We start from the raw sequence: 17,609 nt of genomic DNA on the forward strand, positions 1-17,609 counted from the left end.
CAATTTGGAAAATCTAACCAAGTATGTCTCGAATGCTTCGTCATGCGAAACTGTTTCATCACACCTAACAAAAGTGGACCCAAGACGCAGCGAAGGGAAAAAATATAAAAAATCCCCGTTTGACACCGATAAAATTTATCAAATCACACTTTGAAAAGGTATTAGAGTTTATAAAAGAAAGGTTTTATTTTCACCTTCAGTGAAAGATTGGCTTCAGCGATTGTGCACTGGATTTCCCCTTTCGAATTAAAAAGAGTTTCACCTGCTATCTTATTATTAACGCATTGCGACTCATAAAATTTATCAAACAATGAAAATGTCAGATAGAAGTATGCAAAACCTTATAACATTATAAAGAATTATAAAAATATTATGAAGATGATTGAAGGATTTACTGACAGACTGCCTGAATCGTCACGTAGTCATCAATTCCAAGCGAAAACGAATAATTGATTGACAAGCTGTTTTTTGTCGCTGCTGCAGTGCATACAAACAAATAATTGTCCGCCTTAGTTCGCACTCGGGCGTGACCTCAGCTAGCGCGCTAAAGTCATCTAAATATAAAACGGGAAGCATAAATTTTCTTAACATTACTGTCTCAAGCTGTTCGACATCTCCCAGATCAGACGGAAAGATAATCGTATATTTGCCTAGAATATGAAACGATGAGATACTGATGTATGAGAACGTAGGTATTTCATTTCAAACTTTGCCACACACGAAGCCAATTATCGCAACTATTGACGTTTAGCAAAATGAAACAACAACAAAACCCTAATATATTCTTCCTGCTTACCTCTTTCAAATTTTCAAATCTATGTTTCCTGTTGTGAATTTCGCATACTCTGGATTCTAAAACCAGTAATTTAAACAAAAAATTATTTTCATAATTTTATCGACGTCTGTGCTCAGAGTAAAGAAGGATAAACGAGCATAGATCTCCAAACTGCAACTTTAACTTTTTTTGCACTGATCAAGAGATTTGAGATAAATTTTATAACACATGTGGATATGGACGATCGCAAGCGACGAACCTGCCAGACGAAACTTCCTTCTCAACTATTTTCTTATTTCGATTCCAATCACGAAACTTCCGCAGAGATCAAAGGGTGAAAGTATAGTGAGCCTCTATCGATTTGCAATTGATGAACGTGGAATTCATCTGATAAAATTTGTTACTTGCTTGCAAGTTTTTCCGCTTTGGTTTTCTGTTGTTGTTGTTTTTTTTTTTTTTAACAGTTTAAGCTTCAATATGGGGTTTATTTTTGGCTTTTTCTGTCTTTTAGAAGACGATTCTAAGGTCGATGGGGGATAATGTCTATTCTCACATTCAGAAGGGGTTTCGGTGATTCTGAAATAATTTGGTGAATTCTTTTGTTGTTTTCTAACATCAAAAAAATTTTTGACTAATTAGAATTAATTTGGAATCATTGTACTTTCAATATTTTTCTTTTTTCAAGCTATTAGAGATACACTAAAGTCGCTTTTTACGCGGGGGATACGTGCCGCGTGAAAAAACCGCGTAAATTACGGAATCCGCGTAAAAAAAACCGCGTAAATTCCGGAATCCGCGTAAAAAAGCCGCGTAAAAAAAACCGCGTAAAAAGCGACCTTAGTGTATATTGTTTTTAACTTTTAACGTAGATTTTTAGATTAATTGGGAGTAATCTTAAAGTATGAGATAAGTGAATCAGATTTTGAAACTTTTTTACCTTTTTGAGCTTTCTGTGTTATTGGGATCATTCTTCTTTCTGGACCTCTCCGACAATTTTTCTTATTTTGGTTACAATCAAGTAAAATCCCACCGTGATATATGTAATAAAATTGGCACCCTGGTTGACGAAAGCGAAAAAAAAGTGTCCTGGAACTCAAACTAAAAAACATCTAATGATTATAGCCTTTACATCGTTCCTCTGAATTTTAGCGCCTCTAGAATGCTCGGAAGTGCGTCTAAAGGCCACAGAGTAATTGCTTGCCGGGTTCGTCACTTCTCACTTTGGGAAAACTTCATTTAGGTCTCTGAAGAATCCATGCACCTACAAGCTGGCTAAGGAGACCAAAGTTCACAGAAACGTTAAAAAAGAAGCTATAATCTTTCGTGTTTACCAGTTCGAGCATATTCTGACCTTCATAACTTATTCAATTTACTCTGTTTTGCGTGTTTCTGGTCCATAAAAGCGTTTAGTGAAGATTTTTCGGTCTAGAAGTCTAAAATAAGCAAATCTGAGTTTAATTTGGAAACTTTTTTTGGGTATTTCCAGCTTTTTGTTTTTAATTGGGATCATTCTTCTTTCTGTATTTTTTCAAGTTGCAGTAGCGATTTTTCAACAATTCTTAGTTAATTCGAGAGTATTCTGAGGTGAGTTTGGAAAATTGACATGAAAGGTATTTATATTAGCTTACTTGCAAAAGAACGGTGGGCATGTTTTCGAGTTCTTTCTTCGATGTATTTTATATAAGTCATCCTCAGTTTTCGCAACAAAATTATAAGAGAAGATCTTACGCTTCAAGTTTGCTCAGAAATTCTCGATGGAACGCAGCTGGGGAACGTAGGGCGGGTTCACCGACTATTCAGCCGCTCCATCTCCTCCAACGATCGCTTCGGGTAGTGGACTGACGCCAGATGCGGCCAGAACACCTTATGGCATTTCATGATGAACGATGCAACTCCCGGCAGGCACTTTATACTATAAATTTCCCCGTTCACGGCCAGTCTGGAGCGAAAGAAGAGCGGCTTTAACATCCCCTGCTCGCTGATTGTCAGTCACACAGAAGCACCTTTTTAAGGAACTTGGTGTGTAAAAATGAACTTCATCTCGGAGATCATTTCCTTTGTGGGAGAAGTAAAATACGAAATGCCCTGCCAATCGTTGCCATTCAAGGTGAGGTAGGTTTCGTCGTCCATCACCACCGCCACATCGCGATCTGCCGGTAAAATCGACCAGACCATCTTATTCAGCCGCTACCGCTGTGTCATTTCCTGCAACTTAGAGACCAGTGAACGGGACTGCCGCTTCCTGACATGTATGTTTGGCCGATTGCACCGACCTTCCGGCCAAGTCCACTTTTCGCTCGGACTTCCTATTTAGCATGCATTGGAGCTGACCGACCGGAACCGGGAAATAATTAATGCGTTTCTTATGAACATGCTATTTTATGTTTGCTTTACCGCAGGTTGCTCGAACTCGGCCATTTTTGGCTTAAAAACAGTTTCATCTTAATGCAAACGTTAGCATTTTAGACTTGACTATATAGCTAAACATTTACACAATAGGAGAAGGACTAGAAAATATTTATTTTGCGCTGCGTAATTAAAAGACGCTCCCCAGTTTATTGAAATAATCAAAAAATATAGAGATACAAAATAAAACAAAAAAAAAATTAAAAGCAAAGCAATTGGAACTTAACCTTCTGTTCACATATACACAGACTTCTCAGTCGATTGTTTAGTGTACAGGACAGTTGCGGGGATAGCGCTACGATCCTACTGACACCAACAGTATCTCCCGAGCTGAGACTCGAACCTACGACGACTGGCTTGTTAGGCCATCGTACCTCGAGTCCATCTGGGAGACGAAAAAATAATAAAATTAAATAAATAAATTTCAAAATAAATACACAAAAAAATACAAAAAAAAAATATAAAATTTGAAATATGCGTTGACATTCAGGGTTAAAAATAAAAAAGGGTTAAAATACACTAAACAAAATTCGACTGCAGTTACATAAAAAATATCAAAAGTACAACATATATGTTTTGTAAGAAATAAATTTTCGTATAATTTTTTTAATAAAATAAAATAAGCATGAAAATAAAAAAAATTATTCGATTATTTAAGTTCCGATTATACGCATGGAAAATTTTTTTAAAAACTATATATAATCGAATCTAACCTGCATTCTTATAAGAGATTCTGGAAATAGTGGGTTTTAGTGATTCAAATTTTAATTTGTGAAAATTTTGGCTTGTCACAGTAGAACAATATTTTGCTAGGATAATCGTCTTTTTTTGATTCTGAGCTTGGCAAGGCCCGTTGTCTGAATACATTCTTGAACAAACATGCCACCACGAGATTTTTTTCCCTAAACTTTTTTGTGGAAATAAAAATTAGACTCATTGCATGCGGAGATTTTCGAAATTACGTGAATAGGGAACGTCTCGGCGCACACAGAACCAATAGTAGAATATCGCGCGCAGTGTCATTCGTTTGGCGACGTTATGCTGTTTTATTTTTGTCCACTCAAATCTATTTTGCTGTGAAATATTATTACAAGATCAATGATATAAGTCTCGCGTAACTTTTCAAAATAACCAAAGTAATATAAAGAGACTCTCTTTGTTTACTTGCTCTTTGAATAATATTTCTTTATACATTTTTCATGATATTCCTTGCATAGTGAGTTAGACAACATTATGATCTTTCGATTTGTGTCAAAAAATCTCCGAAAACTTTCATAATGTCGCTGCAATTAACGAAACAGTATAAGAGAGGAGAGATGCTACTGAGGCCCTTTTGAATAATTACCCGAGACTTATATCATTGATCTTGCAATAACATTTCGCAACAGGAATATAATTTAGTAAGTAGACAGAAATAAAACAAAATGACTTCGCCAAGCGAATGTTGTTCTACCATTTGTTCTGCGTGCGAAAGCTGAGTCGTTCTACATTCACGAGCGGAAGCCAGCTACGGCACAAACTAATAAAGTTAATCAAGTGAAAATTTTGACCGTTCGCAAGCCAGTTTACAACCGTTCTCACTTTTGCTAGATTTTTTTTCTGAGCCTTTTTAATAAACGATTTTTTGCATGTCTGAGCTAAAGGTCTTATCTGTCATTGGTTTTCAGCATTTTTTTAGCTCAATTTCGTGCTTTTTCTAGCCTTTAGAAGCATTTTTTTAACAATTTCGGGTAAAATTAGGATTGTTTTTCCAGAGAGTTCTTAGTTACATTTTTAGCAATTTAGTTTTTTGGGTTTTGCGTTTTTCGTCAAGTTTATTTGTGTTTTCAATCTGTTCTGGTTTTTAGAGACATTTTCGATCATTCTGATATTGACTTATTATTTCATTTACTGCTTTGGACTTGATAGCGTTTCGCGAAAATTTTTAGATTAATTAGTAATAATCCTAGATTTTTGGTAGATCATGAACTCAACTGGGGGTGAATCTGACCGAAATGTGAGATCTTTTACAGTTCTTTTATAGCTCTTTGTGTTGAATTAAGTCTATTTTTTCTTGACTATTCCATCTTTTTAATGCGTTTTTCGACAATTTTCAGCTAATCTGAGACTATTTGACTTTTCTCTGGCCTTGAAAAGCGATTCTCAAGAAATCAGATTCATTTGAATCAATTTATTTAATCCTTTCTGGTATTTAAAAGCGGTGATGTATTCTAGGATTTATTTAAAACCAGATTTGTTCTTTTCTTTTTTGCTTGTCAGCGATTACTAACTATTTTTGGACCTATTTCTCATGTTTTTTCAAATTTTCAAGAAGGTCTTCAAAGTGTTGGTCAGAAATTTGAAGTTTGTTCTGGTATTCTTTCTAACGTTTGCGGTGAAAAGATGGACTTTTTTCAGATGGTGATGAAAAAAAACTAAGACAGATAATTGAGTTGGATAAATTTCCCATTAATGGTAACTATATTATCTTGTTCGCAAAAAAATTCTACTCCCTTCCGGCAGTTCACCGGAACATTCGCCATGGCGGACGAAAACATGCGTGTAGGCATGTTTTTAAGCTCTATCTTCCTCTTTTGTATTAATTCATCCTCCGTTTTCGCGACAAAATTGTTGAAATAAATCTTGCGCTTCAAGTTTGCCCAGAAATTCTCGATGGGATGCAGCTGGGGGACGTTGGGGGATTCGCCGACCTCGGTATCACATCGATATTTAGCCGCTCCATCTCCTCCAATGATCGCTTCGAGTAGTGGACCGACGCCAAACCTGGCCAGAACACCGTGTCTTCGTTCTTGATGAACGACGCAACTTCTGGCAGGCAATTCGTACTACAAATTTCCCCGTTCACGGCCAGTCCGGAGCGAAAGAAGAGCGGCTTTGACATCCCCTTCTCGCTGATTGTCCGCCACAGCAGCACCTTCTTGGGGAACTTGGTGTGTGAAATAAATTTTACCTCGGAGCTCACTTCGTTCGTGGGAGAAGTGAAATACGAAGTACCCTGTCAGTCGTTGCCATCCAGGATGAGATAGGTCTCGTCGTCCATCACCACTGCACAATGGTCCAGAAACCAAATTTAGGGGGAAATTTGGGTCTAGAGCTCTATAGCAAAATTTTAGAGAAAAACTTTCTTCTACAAAGTTGTTACATATGGTCAGTGTTAAGTCAGACCGGACCAAGTGACATTTTGATCATTTCGAGAAAAACGAGTTTGAAGTTTGTTGCTCTGGGAATGTTGAAGTTTTCAATATTTTTGCGCAGTTTTGATGTTATAAGTTGGAGTAGCTCTCTAACTGTACCATGCAATGTGACAATTGAGAAAAAGGAGTGCCGTGAGCTCATAAAGGACAGGTTTGTAACTGATTAAATGAACTTGGTCCACTCTGGTTGGATCAAAGAAGAATCATTAATGACTTGGTCCATTATGACTGAACAATTGAACAAATAATTTTAGTTCATTGATCGTCGAACAGTCAAAAAGTTTTTAATCTACATAGTTAGCTTCTGCGACATCAACAAATATTGAAAATAGTTTGAATAAACTTTAAACTGTGTTTGTTTCAACAAATCAATGGTAGGAGCGGAATGTTTTAATGGAACAAAAATATGGTTAATTCACTCAATTAAGTTATTCGTAATCATCCACTTTCTCTGCAACTTTGGCCAAAATTGCTGTAGAATTGATAATGGACTGGATGGTTTCCTCGTGTTTTGGTTCTGGAATTTCTGTCACGTTTGGATGTAGTCCTTCAAGGACAGCTTCATGAAAAGTTGGCACAGGTTCTCCATTATTGATTAGAAAATAATATTGAATAGATATTGACAGCATGCTTTACACACTTAAATGTCAATCGAGTCAGCTTCTTCTTGTGTATTAATATGAAAGGTCTTCACCAAACAATCGCTTGTGTCGCCTTTAGCTTCGTAATGTCATTACGGGCATAAATCTATTTAGCTTGCATAAAACAGTAACAAACATACACTTACCACTTACTTCAACCTCCTGAGGATATAATTTTTTGGTAAAATCATCAAGTTTAAAGTCAGTATTACTACTGTAACTTGAACTATTTTCTGAAATTGTGGAATGTCGTGTCACTCACACAAATGACTAACGTTTCTCATTTGCGTGTTCAATCAGAGTGGACCATGTACATTTTTATCATTTACTGGTAAAGTATACTTTTTTGACTAACGGGCAAAGAAGCATTCCGATAAGCTGCCTGATAGTGTTGAAATTCATTTAAGTTGACTTCAAACCGATGCTGTAAATTCCGATAATTTCAACTTTTTTCTGCTTAACACATGGTTCACTTTGTCTGCACACTATAAGGCTGATATCGGGTCAAGTTAGTGACAGCAATAAACGGTCCAAAAACACATTCAAAACCACGGCAGTGCGTGAAATTTTACAGATTCCGATGGGGGCTGAGTGAAAGAGTTCTCTGATACAAAGAAATCCGGAAAAACGCTTGAAAGTTCTTCCGTTCGTTCGCTTTTATCAATAGCTGACCGAAGGCAGTCTCCTTGAAAATAAACACTTGGTCCATTCTGACTGAACACTGTAATCGCTTTTCATTGGTCATGCAGACAAAAATCTTGCTGTTATTTCTGCTGTTTTAGAGATAAATAAAATCTGATTGTTGTTTGATGTAGCTCCAGAAAATCTTTATCCAATACTATCGTTAACTCGTTTTTTCCAATTTTGCGACTTGGTCCGGTCTGACTTAACACTGACCATATGATAAAGCGCTCATTGGAAAATTATCAAAAACTAGGGTGACCAACATTTTCGATGCAATCAGGTACCCAACTTTTTTATCTTTGTAGATAGAAGAAAAATTTGTTCTACAATGTTATAGCTCCATTAATTTTAAGTAACTTTGTAGAAAAAAGTTTTTCTCTATCTATGAAAACAACCGATTTATATTGAAAAAACATATTTTACGCTCTAACTTTTTTATTTCAAGTTTCATCTCAAAACTGTCTTTGAACGACTTTTAGAGCTTTTTTAGAGAAACAATTTGCAATGCGGACATCGTAAATATCTCAATTTCACTCAAAGTTATTCATATTTTTCATAAAAAAATATGCGTTTTTCATTTGTATGTCATTCATTTTGGGGCAAATATAAAAAATATCTCTTGGTCTCATTTTGAAGGGCATACTTGACTCTATAAATGGAGGAACTTTTAGAAATATGTTATTTTTTAAATTTGAGTAAATTCAATTTAAAAACAAGACGAAAATTTCAATAATTTCATACATTATGCATAGAAAAGCACCCAGATACATTTTTTGGTATTTTTCTTATAACTAGAAGTAATTACCTTTAATTCAACCCAAAAAGATCAAAAATCGATCAACTGGTTCAAAATTCCAAGTGGCGTTCTCGCCGCTACCGAAATCTCACACTAGAGATACTCCTGTCGTACTGTTTCTCATTCTCTTTTCCTTTTTTCATTTCACACTACCGAGCGTTGATGCTTGCGAGTTTTCTCATAGGCCGACACGCACTCTCGCTCGCGTACTTTCCCACTCGCGTGTACCTCCCTTTCTCGCGAGCACAACCGTCAAGACGCATTATGACGATACGGAGTGACAAGGTACGACAAAGCGGAGTGGCGAAAAAAATATTTCGATGGGTAGGCAGGGATGCCACATATACAGATTTTTCAGTACTCATACAGATTTTTGCGTATTTTTTATACAGATATCTGTATATACAGATTACAGATTTTCTGGAAATAGTACAGAACTATACAGATTTTTTTTTTTTGATTTTCGTGGATCGCGAAACAAACTTTTCGATATAGTTGAAAATCGAAAAAGAACTCAAATGCTATTGAGCGTATTGGAGGTTTCGTTATATTTATATGTTACGCATAAACGTGTGCATAATTGTGTTTTTTATTTTAAGGGATATGTCCAGTACATATGCAGATATTTATACAGATTGAAATACCACCAAGGTGATTTTCTGAGATTCGAAATACAGTTGAAATTGTGGCATCACTGCGAGTAGGTGGTCGAATATCATACACGTTCAAGCATGCGATTCTATATAGATTTATCACCCCACTTTCGCTCGTCGGTGCACGATGCAAAACTGCTTGGCATCAGTTTAGCGATGGACAAGCCGCATGCGTGAGTCGGTGAACGAAGCATTTTTGTTTTCGGGCACATTTTTTCAAGCACTCCTAGTCAAGTACTCTTATTCGAGTACTCGCGTATTTGGCGTGAGTAAAAAAGCAAAAGAGAATTTGCGAGCGGCTGTATGCTGGCTGCTGCTCTGGCAAATGCATGGATAATAAAGAGTTTCTCGAAAGTGTGTGTGCGAACGACTGGAGAAGCGTAGCACACATCTCAGTCTCGAGCAGAAAGGAGTGGATATGTTTTGCTTCTCGCTCGTTTAGCAACGCTGCATCGAACACAGTCGTTTTTTATGGTCACCCTATTTCGAAGTTGGTCACGCAAAGTGCTTCAATTGTGCTCAAAACCGCAGGGAAAATATATGTTGAAAATACTCAAACCCGTATTGTTTCGTTGGGTTGTTAAGTGGATCAGCTCCGAAATAGGGTGACCATTAAAAACGGCTATATTCGATGTATTTTATTAAAAAAAAATTCATAACTTTTGAACCAGTTGATCGATTTTTGATCTTTTTGGGTCAAATTAAAGGTAATTACGTCTAGTTATAAGAAAAAATACCACAAAATTAAATCTGGGTGCTTTAAATGCATAATGTATAAAATTATTGAAATTTTCGTCTTGTTTTTAAATTGAATTTACTCAAATTTAAAAAAAAAATATTTCTAAAAGTTCCTCCGTTTATAGAGTCAAGTATGCCCTCCAAAATGAGACCAAGAAATATTTTTCATGTTTGCCCCGAAATGAATGACATACAAATGAAAAACGCATATTTTTTTATGAAAAATATTAATAACTTTGAGTGAAATTGAGATATTTACGATGTCAGCGTTGCAAATTGTTTCTCTTAAAAAGCTCTAAAAGTCGTTCAAAGACAGTTTTGAGATGAAACTTGAAATAAAAAAGTTAGAGCGTAAAATATGTTTTTTCAAAATAAATCGGTTGTTTTCAAAGATAGAGAAAAACTTTTTTCTACAAAGTTACTTTAAATTATGGACCTATAATATTGTAGAACAAATTTTTCTTCTATCTACAAAGATAAAAAAGTTAGATACTTGGCTGCATCGAAAATGTTGGTCACTCTAATTTTTAATAATTTTTCAATGAGCGCTTTATCATATGTAACAACTTTGTAGAAGAAAGTTTTTCTCTAAAATGTTGCTATAGAGCTCTAGACCCAAACTTCCCCCTAAATTCGGTTCCTGGACCATTGTGCACTGCCACGTCGCGATTCGCCGGGAAAATCGACTTGACCATCCTATTCAACCGCTGTCGCTGCGTCATTGTCTGCAGCTCCGAGACCAGTGGACGGGACCGCCGCTTCCTGACATGTTTGTCCATGTTCTTCAGATACTTTTTCACAGTTTTACCGCATGCACCAACCTTCCGGCCAAGTGTACGCAGTGATTTATCCACTTTTCCCTCGGTCTTCCTCTTCAGCATCCTTTTAAGCTCTTTGTCGCTCAGGTCGTTCGCCGTCCGGAACCGGGCTTTCTTTCGATGCTCTGATCATTGTTCAATAGTGTCAAGATGTTGTAGATGCCAGAACGGGCATACCCGGCGTCCGTTTTTGACGCGGCGGGGTACCGTTCTTTGAACGCGCACACTTCTGAACGGAGTAGATTCACTTTTTTCGCCATCGCAGTTAGAGTTTGACTGATAGAGCGGTCAATCTTTTTTGCTAAATCATGGGTTACTATGATTGATGATGCATGAGTAATTTCGCCAGTGCGATAAAAGGTAGACTCATGAAAAACCGGCAATTTTTGTACAATTTTTGTACCGCAAACGTTACTTGGGTAAATTCTAACGATTAGAAGTGTATAAACAGTTATTATAAGGTTTAATACGGAGTCTTTCTCGCGTTTTTGTCGTTGCGACTTAATTATTCAAAGCTATCTCTTTTGTAGAATGCGGAAGCGTGTTCTGCATCATTTATTTTTATTTCGGCCTTTTCAGCGGTTCCGAGCTTAAGTTGGAACTTTTTTCGGCGTTTTGTAGCAAGCATCAAGATTTCAGAACTTTTAAAGTGTATTTGGGAAATTTTGAACATTTATTGATAAGTTTGACCATTCTTTCCTCTAGTCGTTTTTAACAACATTCTCCGACTACTTTATACTCAATTTTGGATCATTGTCTGTTTTAACCTTCTCTAGCCTTGAGTTTTTCTCAGCGAGTACGGGCTTCATTTGAAATTTTTGTTCTTTCTTGTTATTTTCTGCGTTTCATAACAACTGTGTGCTTCATTTTAGATCTGTTTTTGAGCATTATAAGCCGAAAAGTTTCCAGGGATTTTGCTTGGTATTCAGCAACGGATGTTGACAGTTGTAAAATGTCACGCATGCTCGGCAACTGTACACTGTAGTAATTTTAAATACTGAGAAATCTCCCACAAATATTTTTCACTTTTCAAATCAATCAAATCTCTGAAAAGGTTAAAAAATCGCAATATTTTTCGACTGTTTGTTGACACTTGACAAAAACTATTAACATTCTTTACAAAAATTTTCCAAAATAGTTTTATTTCTGTGGTTCAGCCTTAACAGCATTTTGCTTGCTATCTGTGAATTTTTTTTTCAACAGATTCGCACTGTTTTTTTCCTCCAAAAAAAATCTCATTATAATTTCAAAACAAACCACTAGAACGTGATAATAAAGCGCCATCCTTCGCAGTGTTCTCATACAGCAGCTCAAAGCCGCAGATTCTCGTGTCCAGTATTGACCTTCAGCGTCGCATTTTACATAATCGTACCTCCACACAACAACAACCATTGACCTACAAATTAGTGAAACAAGCTGAAACTACATGAGGATCCACCTCCATCAAAATCGTCCCCGTGGTGCTCGGTAGCCAACAGTGCTTGCAGTGCTCCTATTTGCCGCTCGAGCTATCCATCATTCAATAGACTGGATCCTCATCGGCAGGGTTTGACGAGTAGCACAGGTCTAGTCTGCTTCAGTATAGATAAAAATCTCAACCCATTACTGTTACTGCCATTACTACTACTCCCACACCTTCAATATTAAAACAAAAAAAAAAGACTCTAGTAAAGTATGCGATCTTCTGCAGTAAGTCGCGTGTGCAACTACTCACAGATCGATGGAGCATCACATACATAAGCGAATCTATACTGGTATGCTTTATGCGAACTTCAGCCAAAAGCCGGTATGCAAATATCGCATTTTTTCATACTAAATGCCGTAGTGAAAAGCTCTCATGAGTACCCTGCAGCGTTGGCTTGGTGCTGTCAAGATACCGCCAGCAGCCGTTGCTAATGGTTATATTAGTTTTTTACTGCTTTTCGCACCATCATACAGATGCATACTACCTATCTGCTCAATACAATTTTAACTTGTATATATTGATTCGTCTTCAATGCTGCGATAGTCAGAAAAAAACTGATCAAAAGCATATTTTCGGATGAACGACATTTCGACAGAACAGGCTAGGTCAGGTTAATTAATGTCTTTTTCATAACAGCTAACTCATATTTGCACCCTGTTTGATTGTGACCGTGTAGCGGCAGCCAACAAACAAATCTATCATGTCGGTCACGAATCGTGGGTAATAAATTTTAATCCTCTTCAACCCTTCACCTATAGCTGTTGAACCGGAGCACTGTGGTCCAGAAATGAAATAAGGTGGTCAAAAGTCATTTTCTCTTAAACGTTACATTTTAGAGCAATACTGTCTTCGGGAAAGTTTTAGAGTAAAAAAAGATCCTTCTTTGGACATTAACAGATCCGTGATTAATCCCCCTACAAGTGAGATAAAAAGAATATTTTCTCTAAAAATCAATATTTTTTATCGCCGTCTTTGGCAAAGTTTTCCAAAATAATATAACAAAAAATTTTGCCGAAGACACTAGGTAGCTATTATTCAATCTTACTGAGCTATCTGATTATGTTCAATGGTGTTTAAAAAAAAAAGTTTTTGCCGTTAAAAATCATGTTTTATACTACAATACGTCTGATATTCTCACTGAACTTTTAGAACAACATCAGACCTTTATTTTTTATATGTTACAGCAGACTTTATTTTATGATAATTAGTTTTCTATCAATTTTTCCCGCCAAAAAATTTACTTTTGACAAGTAATTTCCGATTTTCTGCCGTTTCACAACAGATCCCACGGCAAGATTACCACCAATTGAATTGTCCATGTGTTCTGCACACACAGCAATAAAAAATTTTTGCAGAAATTTGCAGAAACTTATTAAATCATGGAACAAAACAACTTTAACGTAAGTTCACTTATGTCATGTTGATCAATAGCGGATCTTTGTTGCGAAAAATCTAGCAAGCTTTGCATTTTTACATTTTGATGTATCTTTTGAAATTAATGTAACGTTTATGAGAAAATGACTTTTGACCACCTTTTTTCATTTCTGGGCCACAGTGCGGAGGTTGTCATAGCGAATCGCTTCCTTTGTGTGATTCTTTGCTAGTTGCAACTCGAAATTCATTTTCCGAAGAAAATGCTCGATGAAGATCGACCTCTCTTCGCTTTCATTTCTTAATCGATTTGGGTAAACTTTAAATGGAATCAGAGAAACATAAAAGAGATCAATATTGTTATTGGCTCTAAACTCACCACAGCCTTCGGTTATTGCACGCCATTACTTAATGGACCCCCACAAAGATCAGATCGGGTGCCTTGGAAATAAGCTTCTCCATTTCAGCCCACAACAATGGGCGCTGCACTGTGTGTGCGAAACACGGCGAAGAAGATCGGGAGATGATTTGTTTTGAATTGCGTGTAAAATCACATCCTCCATGGTTCGGCCACATGGAGCTTCCTTGAGGCTGACGTTCGGTGACCTTCTACTCCTGGGTATTGTTACCAGCGGCGGCGGCGAGCGCTGTCAGTCGCTGCACGAGCTCTACTTTTCGGAATGTACCCCCCGGCGCCATCTTCGCCATCGTTGTGTTCACTGCGAAAACCTCGGCCTTAGTCAACAGACCCGTAGCTATATTACAAGAGAGCGCATGATCATGTCGATCGTCAATCTCGGCTCAGCGGTGCATCAACACAATTTGCATCTCGTGTGTGCCAGAATCACAATCCCCACATTCTCGATCTAGAAAAGGTTTGTCGCCGGAGGCTGCAACCGAACGTGCTGTCAACGATAATGGAAACCAACCGGATTCGGGAGAGGGTTGCATCCTAGCTTGTTATTTGGTCACGCCGCGGCGCCGCGCTGAAACGGATCCGTGATTCGAATAAAATGTGTTTATAAAGCTGTCAGTTTTAGCACTATTGTTTAGCCGAGATCGAAATATATCTAGCATTTTGTGATGAACTTTTCAATAAATTTCACCTTTATGCAGTCGTTCAGAACATGTTGGAACATAAAGGTAATTTTATTGTTTTCATCTAAATTGATGTTTCTATGAGAATAGATGATATATAAGGCATAACTTGGCAGTCGTTGAAAGTCGTTCATGAGAACATACAAAAATTGTTTTTTCTAATAAAATATCTATAATAAAAGAAATAAGCAAAGAAACACATTCCGTCATATTTGACGTGAAGTTCACAGGCCAGAAACCGCGCATATCAAGACCCAGCCATGATAATCTCAACAATTGAGTTTAAAATAAGACCACACTTTAAGCGACATAACAATCCCCAACAAAAACAACCTTTCGCAATCTGTTATAAATCTCATTCCGTACATGCATTCACCAACCTTTCAGATTAACCGTTGTGGCTGTTTCCCGCCTCAAGAAAACGAATGAAAAAATACTTTCTAGGTGAGGCATTTCCAATCGGTCGCATGCTCGCATATAAGGGGAGCCTTTATCTACGTTTGATTGATACTTACGAAAATGATGTCGAAATTCGACTGCAACCAGTCAGTATACTAAAATAGTGTAAGCTGGTGCGGAAAACGTGTACAACATGGTAAGCATAAAAATCACGATTTTGTCATGTTTTTTAGTTCGTACCGAACCCTTATCATCGCCACTCACTCAGTCGGCCCAGCTGACTGTCCGCCGCCACCGTATTGAATCGTGTGAATGTCTCCTAAGTCCTAATGGATTTTTTTTTAAATGGTGCAACCAATCGCGAATTACCGACTCGAGTTTGTGCACTAATACTAACGATTTGACCCTGTAGCTGCAGTCCTGCTAGGAAAGAAACACATTTAGTCAAAACGTTTATTGAAAAAGTTTACAACGAGGAAGCCGTAAAATTGTGAATTGCAATTATTTCGTTCGCCGAGGCGCTAACCTATTCACTAAGGACAGAAGTTATGTTCTAAATCTAATACCCATAAAAGTTATATGCCACCGAGAAAAGCAGTTCAAAACATTACAATTTCAGCCCATCAGTGACTTGTGTTTTGCCACTTGACTCGCGACCTTCTGAGATACTAGTGAAACCGGAACTCTTAATTACCCTTAGCATATTAAAATAAGTTATTGGATATTTATGGACCAAAAGTCAGAGAGATGATTGAATGATGGTTTACATGACTTCAAGTGTCGCTTTTGACTCGAAGGATTCGTTTCACATGTGAAACAATTTGACAAAATCAGAAAATACCTAATTGGAATAAATTATTGATGTTTGACAAACATCTCCAAAACTAAATTCGAAAACTCGAAACAGTCTCATAACATTACTCTCTCCAGAGTAATTATTTCGCTGATCAACAATGAGTTTCATGACAAACAGCTTCTGAACTTTCCATTATTGCAACTTCGACTGGCTTCACGACCTCATTATTCCTGCACACATGAAAAGCGCACCCCAAAGCGAAAGAGTCACAGGTGACGAACCTACACTCTGCACAGCCAGCCCCCGCTCAACCGTCCACGTCTGCCATTTACGCAAAGCATTGCTAATCCATGCGATACTGTGCGATCGAACGTGCTGCAGGCACATCTCGGGCGATTAATGTCACAGAGATTGAGTGATCAGCCTATCCCATTCATAGCCCACAGCTCTGCTGACCACTCCGCTGGCACTCAGGCCATCCCACTTGTTTGCTCCGAAAAAAAATGGCGATACCTTTCGGCCGTCCAATCGACACGGTACGGTACGATGCCTAAGCCGCGAAACACAATAAATATCACAACACTTTAAGAGCCATCATACATCAGGTGCAACCGTTAGTAATGGAGCCGCTGCACACTAAACACCCCAATAACCATTTGTTCCTGTTGATCGGCTGGGTAGCTTCTGTGCCCAAACGAGTTGCTGGTACTTCGAATGGAAAAATGACGTTTCAACAGTTTTTAGCAACATTCATCAAATAACCCATAAAACATCTGAAACTGGCCTTCGTTTCGTCAGAATAATTTTTTACGTGTATCGTAGCTGGGCTCTAGGTTATGCAATCGAACAAGTGATTTCCGTTAATGATTTTCGTGTCGGTTTTTATGAAAGCGAGATAAAATAAAAAACTGTCGGACAAGATGGTAGCGGCCATTTTTTTCGTTCCAATCCCATCCTTTCGAGAGAACTGAACTTTCTCACGCATTTGTCTTGAAATAAAAAAGATCCCTCTCTTGAGCGAAAATACTGTGATGGCTGTAAAAATTGCCGTAAGTGGTGAAAAAAATATTCTATATCTGGAAAACGGTTTGTTCTATTGAAATAGTGTCTTTGGCAAAGTTATATGCAATAAAAATGCGGTTCTAGAGAAATTATATAAGGTATCGACTCTATTATCGTCACTTTTTACCTGTTATCGTCCGGGGGCGGGGGGTCAATGAAGTCATAGAGAACTAATATTTTGCAGAGAGGTACTCTGCATTATGAAGAACCATCATGCAAGGTATTAACGATCTTGAACATCATTTACCCCCCTGACGATAATAAATAAATCCTGATGATAATAAAGCCGATACTCTACATTGTGAAGACAAAAAAAATTTCTACGTCAAATTTTACAAATTGTCACAAAATATCAAATATCTCAAAAAGTACCTTTTTAAAAAATCTAGTTTTTTAACACATTGAATATAAGAATGTTTACTACAATATGTTAAAATTGGTGATGGTAAATTGAAAAACAAAAAAATACATTTTCACCAAAAATATACTTTTCATTTGAGCCAAAATGGTTTGTTTGATTTTTGTTACGTCTTCAGCAAAGATCGTGTTTTTTTCGCTCCAGCAAAATACACACCGCAAAAGAAACAGTTAAAAGTATAACTAGTCTCTCTGCTTCGAATTGCTTGAAATTTTGGTAAGCTCGAAATTCCTTTCTTGTACGAAGAACTAGATTTCTAGCGATCAACACGGATTTATGCCCGGCCGTTCTGTTA

The 17,609-nt window shown here is 37.3% G+C and overlaps 1 protein-coding gene across 8 annotated transcripts in view; it reads left to right on the plus strand.

Moving 5' to 3' along the window:
- Positions 1 to 17,609, plus strand: part of LOC129722695 (uncharacterized) — a 153,757-nt gene that overhangs the window by 56,294 nt on the left and 79,854 nt on the right. The gene's annotated exons all lie outside the window — the stretch shown is intronic.

The sequence above is a fragment of the Wyeomyia smithii genome, chromosome 2 (assembly GCF_029784165.1).
Source record: "Wyeomyia smithii strain HCP4-BCI-WySm-NY-G18 chromosome 2, ASM2978416v1, whole genome shotgun sequence".
Classification (NCBI taxonomy): Eukaryota; Metazoa; Arthropoda; class Insecta; order Diptera; family Culicidae; genus Wyeomyia; species Wyeomyia smithii.